This window comes from Platalea leucorodia (assembly GCF_965183815.1).
Source record: "Platalea leucorodia genome assembly, chromosome: 4".
Classification (NCBI taxonomy): Eukaryota; Metazoa; Chordata; class Aves; order Pelecaniformes; family Threskiornithidae; genus Platalea; species Platalea leucorodia.
In genome coordinates this window covers 67,156,587-67,166,062 of record NC_138826.1, presented here as the reverse complement: position 1 = coordinate 67,166,062, position 9,476 = coordinate 67,156,587, and positions in this window count along the sequence as shown.

Below are 9,476 nucleotides of genomic sequence, written 5' to 3'. Positions count from 1 at the left end.
CGGAAACATGATGGTGAAACTGAAGACCCACTGGGTTGATAAAAGCTACAGATTCACTTTTCCCAATTAATGTCAACAGCGCTGAGAAATGCGCAAGCTGAGTTTACAAAGTCTGCAAGCAATCTTTTTTTATTTATTTGTATCATTCCCCAAAAAGAATTTGACTTATTTTCTGCTAGCCTGAACCTTTCTTCCACACAGAGAAGTAAAATACTTCCAAGCCTTGATGGCTTACTCTTGCTCAGTCCTCTCAAGTGACCCAGCGGATACAACTGGATGCAACCACAAACACTCCAGCTAGCTAGATACTACTGCTACAACAAATCTGTTTAAGGGCTCAGAAAGACGTTTTAGGGGTGTCATATAAGACATGATGGTTTTACTGGTGTACGAGCATCACGGTTGCATATGACTGATAACCGTCTTTACTACAAAAGGATCAGATATAAAATGCTGCTGCCTGATCTTTCAGTCTGTTCAGAGAAAGGAAAGAAAGACATCACAGTTCTCTTACAGACTTCCCAAAAAGCACATATTAAAAACAAGCAGCTCCATAAGCAGCCGAGTCAACCATGTCCAGTCTCCTATGGATTTATGCCCTGGGGAGGCACACCTGCACGGGCTCACTGACGTCTAACCAGCAGTGAGCACACCTCAGAGCAGGGTGAGCGTTTGTAGGATCTGCTTCCTCTGGCCGGCCACTTATTTTCATGACATTTATAGAAAGTCAGTATTTTCAGGGTCTTTGCCTATACCTTCCTGACAAATTGCCTGAACCTGAACAATGAGTTCAAAATGCAATAAGGCAGGGCTAACGGGCACATATGCATGGCTACGCACCTCCTTCACCACCAGCAGCCCCCAAGCACACAGGCAGCGCGACTGAGGGCGTTTTGCTTCAGAAAAAAATCTTACAAAGGTTCACAGCCACCTCTTTTTGATGGCCAATTTTCTGAAAATCGCATATAGAAAAACAAATCCTCAGGCTGAGCTTTCAAGTGCCAAGCATCAGCCCAAAGTGAATTCTTAACAGCAGAGTTAAGAAGGAAGAAAGGGTGCACCGAAAGCAAGGCTGAAAGACATGCTGCTTTAAGATACCATACGGTCTTATAATACAAAAACAAACAAAAAATGCCAGTGACCCGCACTGACCATAGCCTTGCCATGCTGTGGAATAATCTATGAACATGGTTTTAATATATAACTTACCTGGGAGGAAGCAGTTGCAGTGAGCACAGAAACCAAGCCATCTCCTCACACATTAGAAGAGGCAGCTGGGAGTCAAAAATCCCCTGGAGATGCCTTCACACCGAGCCATTACCCTGGCCACAAGGAGAAGATATGAGACTGGTTCAGAAACCTGCAGTAGTACTACGTATGACAGAAGGATGCTGTCACTTCCTTCTAAGCTCTCTCACTCGTCTTACAAGGTTAGTGTGTCGTACACAAGCTGAGCAGCCGGTGTGCACGAACTAAGGGCTGCGTTGGGTTCAATAAGGCAAGAAACTTCCAGCACACCCACCCAAAGCTGGAGTTAGTAGCTGTTCCAGGGGACTTAGGACAAAGGGAATGTGATATATTCCTCTATATACCATCTGGGATTGTAATGAGTCAGCCCCTCCTGAACCTTTTAAAAGAAGGGCCCCGAGGCAAACTTTCTCTCTTGGCAGCTGTATTGTAGGTGCCTTCTATTTCAAATGAGAAGACACACTTTAGTTTCAACTTTACCTGTGTTCTACACAAACTGAGCATTTCACCTTATTACTAAAAATAACTGGTAGCGTACTACAGTCGCATAAGCAAGTTAATTAAATGAATGCTTTACATTAAAGGAATGGAGTCCTCAGAGCAGCATATGTTCCCTGCATCAACGCATTTTCAGTGTCTGCTGTCATGCACCCTGCGTACTCCGTCTCCTTTGAGGAAGATCGGGAGATGTATGGATGTGAGCTTCTATAAGTATTTCAGAAGGTTCAGTGAGAAAGGACTTTGTTATTCTTTCCCTAAATCAACCTAAAATTTACCCAGCTGGGAAAACAGGTTAGTTAACGGGATTATCCAAATCTGAAATTCCAGTGATTTTCTCTTTTTGGACATTTTTGTTAGTCTGAGTGTTTGAAATCCAAACAATCTGTCTGTCAAGCTGGTATGCAGGTCTATGGAGAAGGATTTTTAAATCCCATAGTTACTTCTGGGTATTAGGAAACAGCCCTTATTTCTACAAGAATGTATACTTTCCCAAGTTCTTTTTAATCCAGGCATCCATATAGAAACCTTATTCACCCATGTTTTCTTCTAACAAAACACTTGCTTCCAAAGGCTTGTATCTCAGCTCATGCAAGTATAGAAAAAATATAGTGCTAATTACCATCTTCTGGGTATTTTCTTTTGAAGAATGTCTTTTAGATATGGATGTTCTCACAACCACCAATGTCCTGAAAAAAAGAAGGCTGTTCTTCATCAGTAGTTAGCTTCCTGAGATTAATTTTTTCCTAACCAAATCTACAACAGGAATTCAATTTAGACAAAACTTTCCCACTTCAAGAGTTGCACTACAAATCCGTTGTCAGAGTTAAACAATGCAACCACCTTGTTCATGGTGGATTCTCAATTCCAGTGTTTTCAAGTTCAAATTCCAGTGTTTTCAGGCTACTGTGTACTGTTTCTCCCTGGACAGCTTTACAGTCTTGCTACAGCACTGTTGTTTCATAGCTAGCAACCTGGGCTAGTAGTTTTTACTGAGTTGTTCAAATATCATGGTGCTGCATAGATGGTGGTTGTGATCGTTTAGCCACCAAAGGTCAGCCAGTTACACCCTAATTTCCCAGTAAACCTGCAAGGATGATTCTGCTTGAAAAATTCATTAGTCCCAACCCCAGTCTACCATGGACCAGAGCACTCCTGGGTCAACTGGGGGTTGTTTGCTTTTACATGTCAGTAAACAAAGCCTAATGTATCAAGATACTCAATTATTTTCATTGATATAAAGAGGGGGGAAAAAACAGATCAAGAACTTATTAGTAAAAGCTATCATGATTCCACAACCGTCAAAGGTGCCCACTACACGGCAGTGGGAAATGATTCAGAATTTTATATACAAAGAAGATCTCTGCATTGCTTTGAGCAATTTCAGAAAACCCACTGCATTCTTAACAAAAAGTGTTAATAAACTTAAGTTGGGGAACAGAAGCCAAATGACAATTATAACAAACCCCATAAGGCACCAAAAAGAAAAAAAACCCTACAATCCTGCATGTTTCTATAGTGTTTCTTAGTAATGCTTATATTGTGATAGCACTTGATGATCACACCAGTCTGACCCCAACTGTGCAAGGTACCACCTGGACATATAATGAATTTCCATCTTTAATGGCAGTCAGAAAGACAAGAAATAGCTGATGGGTGAGATAACAGAGAAGCCAAAGTAAGAAGCAGTGGGATAGGATTACTATTAAAAAAAAAAGATGTGCCTAACAAGAACATAAAAAAGCTCTATCAGGTCAAAGCAAAGATCCAGCTGCTCAGGATCCTGTCTCTGATAGCAGCTGAAAGAACAGAGGAAACTTATATGGTATGTTCCCCCAAAACTCTCCCATCTTCCAGCATTTGCAGATCATAGTCTTCCTGAGACAGACATGGTTGCTATATATTTAGCAACCCTTAACACACTTCTCTTCTATGAACCTGTCCTGCCCGCCCTTAAACCCATGTAAGCCCTTGGCACCCAAAGCATCCTGTGTTCCCCTTCTCAGCCACATGTGATTTGAAGAACCTCCTTTCACTTGCGTTGAGCCTGGCTCCTGCCCGCTTCAGCTGTTGATGGTGTATTCCTTGTATCAGGATAAACACTGAAGAATCAGTCCCCCGCTTCACGCCATTCGTGATTTTTGTTCTTCATAGTAGAATAAACAGCAAAGGATCAATATGCCGTATCCCCTACCCTAACCTTTAGTTAGCAGCAGTGATGGTAAGCTGTCATTTCCTGGCAGCTGTATCAATAGGTAGTTAAAATACTTTGAAAGAGATTTTCTGTGAAAGGATTTAAAAAAAAAAAAAACATTCTAGAGACTAAATTCTACTAGTAATAGCAAGCTTATACAAGAAGCAGTGCAGGGACCCTGCACGGAGGGAGCAGCCAAACTGCTTTGTCCATCATAGACTTATTGTAACCCATGCAGCGTCCCCCCCTTGCACTCCTTGTTAGCAATGAGAAAATGTGGATAAAGAGCTTTCTATACAATCTCCCCATCTTCCTTTTTCTGGCTGCCTGGGAGCCCCACACGCGCTGTGGGAGCTTCTCAGCACCAACCCCACACTCCGCTGACCCCTGAGCCGTTCTTGCCTCACTTTGAGCCCACCGCTGAAGTGAGCAGCCCACGGATGGGCCAGCTACCAGCTAGCCTGAGATCATCCACACGACATTATTTATCACGGCAACACAGCAGAGAACAGAATCAAACTACAAGAACTTAAAAGACGAGGAAAAATGATTTGCCTTTCTTCTTGCAGTGACAGTGGAAAACTTGACATGAGTATTTCTTTTAAATCAAAATGATGACTCCTTCAATTTAAAACACAAAATCGAGTAGAACATATTGTTTTATAATGGTCTGTGGAAGCTGACTTAAAAATAATACTTAAACTCTTCACTTTGAAGTGAAGTAAAACTTTCATGGGGAAGAAATAAGTCATAATTCAACACTAGTATGTTCACATCAGTGTCACACCTGTTCCTAAAAACGTCTAGATTTTAGCGCACAGACCTGCACAGAGCTTTTGAAGAATTTGCTCCTGAGCTCAGCTATTACCCACTCCCTGCAAGATTTTTCGTTCAGAGCCATAAGGATGATTCAGTTTTGGGTCGTGTAACCAAGCATTCTCCAAGCTCATGGGATACCTGTCTGAGTGAGGATCACTGTATCAACCTCAAAGCTTATTTAGAAGGTATATTTTCTCAGTCTCCTTAAACAGCTGCATTCATATCGGTGGCAGTGAAATACAGTTCCAACATCTGCAGCATGTTCAGGCCTAGGAGAGTGTATTACCAGCTTTCAAGAAATGGTTACATTTGAGACATCAGTGAGTCCTCCCTGGGAAAGGCAGAGGAAAACAAGAAAACCTCCCTGGAGACCTTTACCCAAATGCAAATTCTGACCTTCCATGTCTTATTTCTCCAGAATTAGTTAGGTAACTACCTCACCTTTTCCCTTTCCAGATGCAAATGGAGGATCCCAGTAACTTTTAATTAATAAAATTCTAAATTCATGGGCACATTTTCCTTAATTCCCCTCCCTTCCATTTGAAAAAGATGCTTGGCTTAGTGTTGGTGCATTTGCTGCTACAATCCAAGGTAGATGCCCTTGAAAATAACAAATGGACAAATGCTTACACTGTATATTCAGAAACAGTTTGGAATCCTTTCTGTGCTCAAAAGGTTGATATATATGCTGTATTAGATCCTTCTATCAGAGGTCTTATAAAAATACAGGAGATACATAACAGTGCTTCCTACCTCTGAGGTCACTCAACCTTCATTTTACTATCGCTGATCACAAACAGTCTCCTGAAGCTCTGTTCCAGAGGAGAAAAGTGTCTTACTCTCTTCTTTTAATATGCTATGCAGACAGAGTAATCTCTTTCCTGTCTCTCACTACATAAATTAATTTGCAAGACGCCGCTAAATCAGCTTTTACAAAGGGATCACAAAAATGAAAAGACAAAAAATGGCAAAATGCTAGAGAAAGGACCTTTATGCTGAGATGTCACTGAGATGCCAGTGCAGCAGTGCATCCCTTCAAAACAAAGCATGTGAAATGTTCAGTGAAAGTCACTACAATTTGCAGAAATGTGGGGAGAGAACAGAAACCCTTAGCCCACTGCCCTTTTTCTCTAGGGAGACCACCCTCCCTCAGATGATAGTTTTTAAATGAAGAGTAAAGGGCTATCCAAATTACAGATTGGTTTGAAATAACGGTATTCAACCTGCTTTGTGCACAGGATTGGACTAGATGACCTCCAGAGGTCCCTTCCAACCTAAACTATTCTATGATTCTATGATTCTATGTGCTTCACTTCAGGCATATGCGTAATCCCACTGATGCGTACTTAACACACACCTGCACCATTTGATAAGCCTAAACTAGTACTCAAGTAGTGTAAGACAACCCGATCTAGATCCCTGAGAGAAAACTTCCCTTGCCTCAAAATTGCATACGAGAAAAGGCATGCCTTTCAGGAGATGGTCCTCTGCACGATATACTGGTCTGCCTCTCAGAGTCCCACACTTTCATTTCAAGAGGTCCTTCTGCACACAAGACTCCTATTTGCCCAATATCATGGGAAGATGGTATCCCTGCTTTATTTTCTTTTCATTTTCATGCGCTTTTTCAGATGTAAATTCTTCCTCTATTGTTGAGATAGATTCTCATTACAGTTTTCCACACATAGTAATTGCTTTTGCCTTATATTGGTAATGAAGCCAAATAGCACAGTCACTGCCTTGTTTTTGTATGCGGAGTACCTGCAGATTGTAGAAACAGGAGATACATCCTCATGACAAAAAATCTCTTTACCAAATCTGTGTATTTATCCACCTCTGATTATCTTTTGAAAACTTTGTTAGGGTATATATAATTCACACTGGGTGGGACTTTGGTAACTTGTATGTGCCATTTTATTGAAAAAAATGGAATTCTGCTTCAGCAAATACCAGCCAGGTTAAATAGAGAAAAACTCTATGTCCATCAAAACAACACCTCTTTATCTAAACATGCATTTAATACAACAGGATGCTAATCATTTTGATTAATTGAAACTTCTGTCATATTAGGCATATGGTACACAGAAGTTGTTCATACAATTAGCAACATGGAAGCAGTGTGTGTTATTCAAAAGACACCCACGTATGCCAATTACATTATTTTGCATTGACTGACAAAGAGCAAAAGTATGTTTTTAACACTGAATTTTAATCAGAATGTGATTTTTAACAGATAAAATACTAGTAATTTTTAAGCACTTAGAGAAGGCTTTTGTATACATAATCTGAAATACTTGTAAGAGCAGAATATTTGTACACCACATGAAATAAAACAAACCGTAAGCATATGTGTAGTTACATAAAGTTCTCATAGGAGACATCCTTTTAGCACCTATATAAAGGTGACAATCTCCTCTCATTTATATTAGTAAAGATGAAGCAATTCACCCTTCTTCTAACATGGAGTCAGCTTCTGGATCCACAAGCAGAGGCAAAGGGTACAGACAGACACAGAAACAGACGGAGTTTGGGAATCTCTGCATTAAAACACTTTACCTAGTTTCATTCATTCCAGGCTTAACAACATAATGGAGGCAACGCGCCAAAACCCAAGACCAGCTGTTCCTCAATATATTCCCAGAATTACTCCCAAAACACTAGTATTTTGTTTACTAGTATTTGCATCTGTAAACGTGTCCAAAAATCATGTCTTGGGGCTCTCAAAATGCATGGGATTGCGTAAAAATTATGAACTTAGCTTAAAATAATTGCTGTGGAGATTTACTTCTTTGATTTATGATTAGTGAGCATTTAGGTTTTGAAGACTTGCGTTTGCTTTTTTCCTCCACAATGATAAGGACTAGTCCTTTTCCAGCAAAACCAAACTCTCTCTCGTCTCGTAACAAGAAGCACATGTCACTCAGGGAAGCACTGATGGGGAGATGACAGCCCAGGTAGCCCCTCGCAGCAAACCTGCCCCAGGAGGCTGTGACACAGTGAAACCACACATGCCAGCAGCACCAATACAAATGTACGACAGTGTAAATGAGAAGACATCTGGACTCAAACCTAACAATAACCAGAGCGCTTATTTGAAACTAAGCCGCTCTTTCTTGATTTAGTTTTCAAAGTACTGAACATTGCTCCATTTGGCAATGCTACGACACAGTGTAAATCAAATGTAACAAGACCTCTGAAGTACTGTATACACAAGCAGTTCTGTTCAGGCAAGGGCTGAAAATGTCTGCGGACTCTTCTTTTGTCATAGATTTCTTTCAAAGCAATTAAGGTAGTTTAAATGCTGATGGGAACATTTTCCGTTCTCCCAGTCACAGATATGAATTGCTGTTCTGCTTGGGGCTTTTTTATTTTTGCTATTTCATACAGGTTTGATTTGAGAGGGTGAAAAACTAACTAGGAACCATTGGTCCCCTCTAAGAAAAACTGATGTATATTATTAAGTCCTATTGACTCTGTCTGCTGTACATGTTGTCTGCATGCTTCATGGTTTTCACAAAGACAGATGCTTGCTGACCTAGGATATTGTCAGCACTTAGGTTTATAGAGTATTTAAAGATAATGACTGTATGTGACCCTTGAACTAAATGTTCTGTTCTTAAAATGTGAAAGAAAAACAAAGATAAGTAATGTGTTACCATAAATGAATTTGAAAGAACTGGAAAACTATTTACTAATCCAGCCAACATTTATATGCCTGATTAATCTCCAGGAATTTGACAGGCTAAACACAGGTTTCTATGTTTGTAGGACTGAAGCCAGGTAGTCAAGTGCACAGGTAACATACGGCATTGTTACAGGTGTTACAGAACACCTGCCTGCATCACAGATCTCACGGTGCAAAGCAAAAGGGCAGGGCAGCTTCTCTGCTGCACGGCAAACTCTGGGGAAGTTGATGTGAGGTGCTCAAACAGTCACATAAGGTGGGGAGTTTACAGCCAGCAAGCTGCCCGCGGCCTGGTGAGATAATTCACCTTGCTTGTACCTTGCTTACGGTGGCCTTTATCCTGGGAAAAAAAACTGAGAAAGGTTTGCCAACTGGAAGAGTTATTTTGCTAACAGCGGCAGTCTGGCCCTGCTGCCAGCCTTCCTAGGGGCCATGCTCTGCAGCCTTCCTAGGGGTGTGCTCTTACCCATGTTGTAAGACCAGCACATCTCTGACAAGACTAAGAGCTACAATGCTATGAAAAGCAATAACAATACACGGTTTGCAACCTCCACTATAATCATTCAACTCTGTTCCCCTTGTACTCCTGACTGGCCCCCACAAAAGCAAGCCACCAGCAAGCCAGGGTGGCGATCCTGCCATCAGCAGCAATGCTGGATGGAGCGTCTCCGTGCACATGCTGCGCAATTCTGGCTTTCTGGCAAGCCCTGCATTTGCAACTGTAGGTCCAGTCATATGACAGGAAAGGGTTTCCAGTATTTGGCTTTCTCCAGACAGCAGAACTTCTAAGTGGCCGTCACAGGAAGAAAAATTGGAAACGTCTGATCTCGCGAAGCTGGAAGCATCTGAGCACTGTGGAGGAACACAGAGCTCAGTGAGATGGTTCCTGCTGAGCTAGACTGGGGGTGTCCAAACCTTCTGCCTGGGCAGCAATGCAGCAGTGTATTTTCCTGGTATGCCAGCACTTGCTTGTGTACGCGTGGTCGGTACGCTGCCTCGGCAGCCTGCCCGGAGGAGACACTCCCCTTCAGG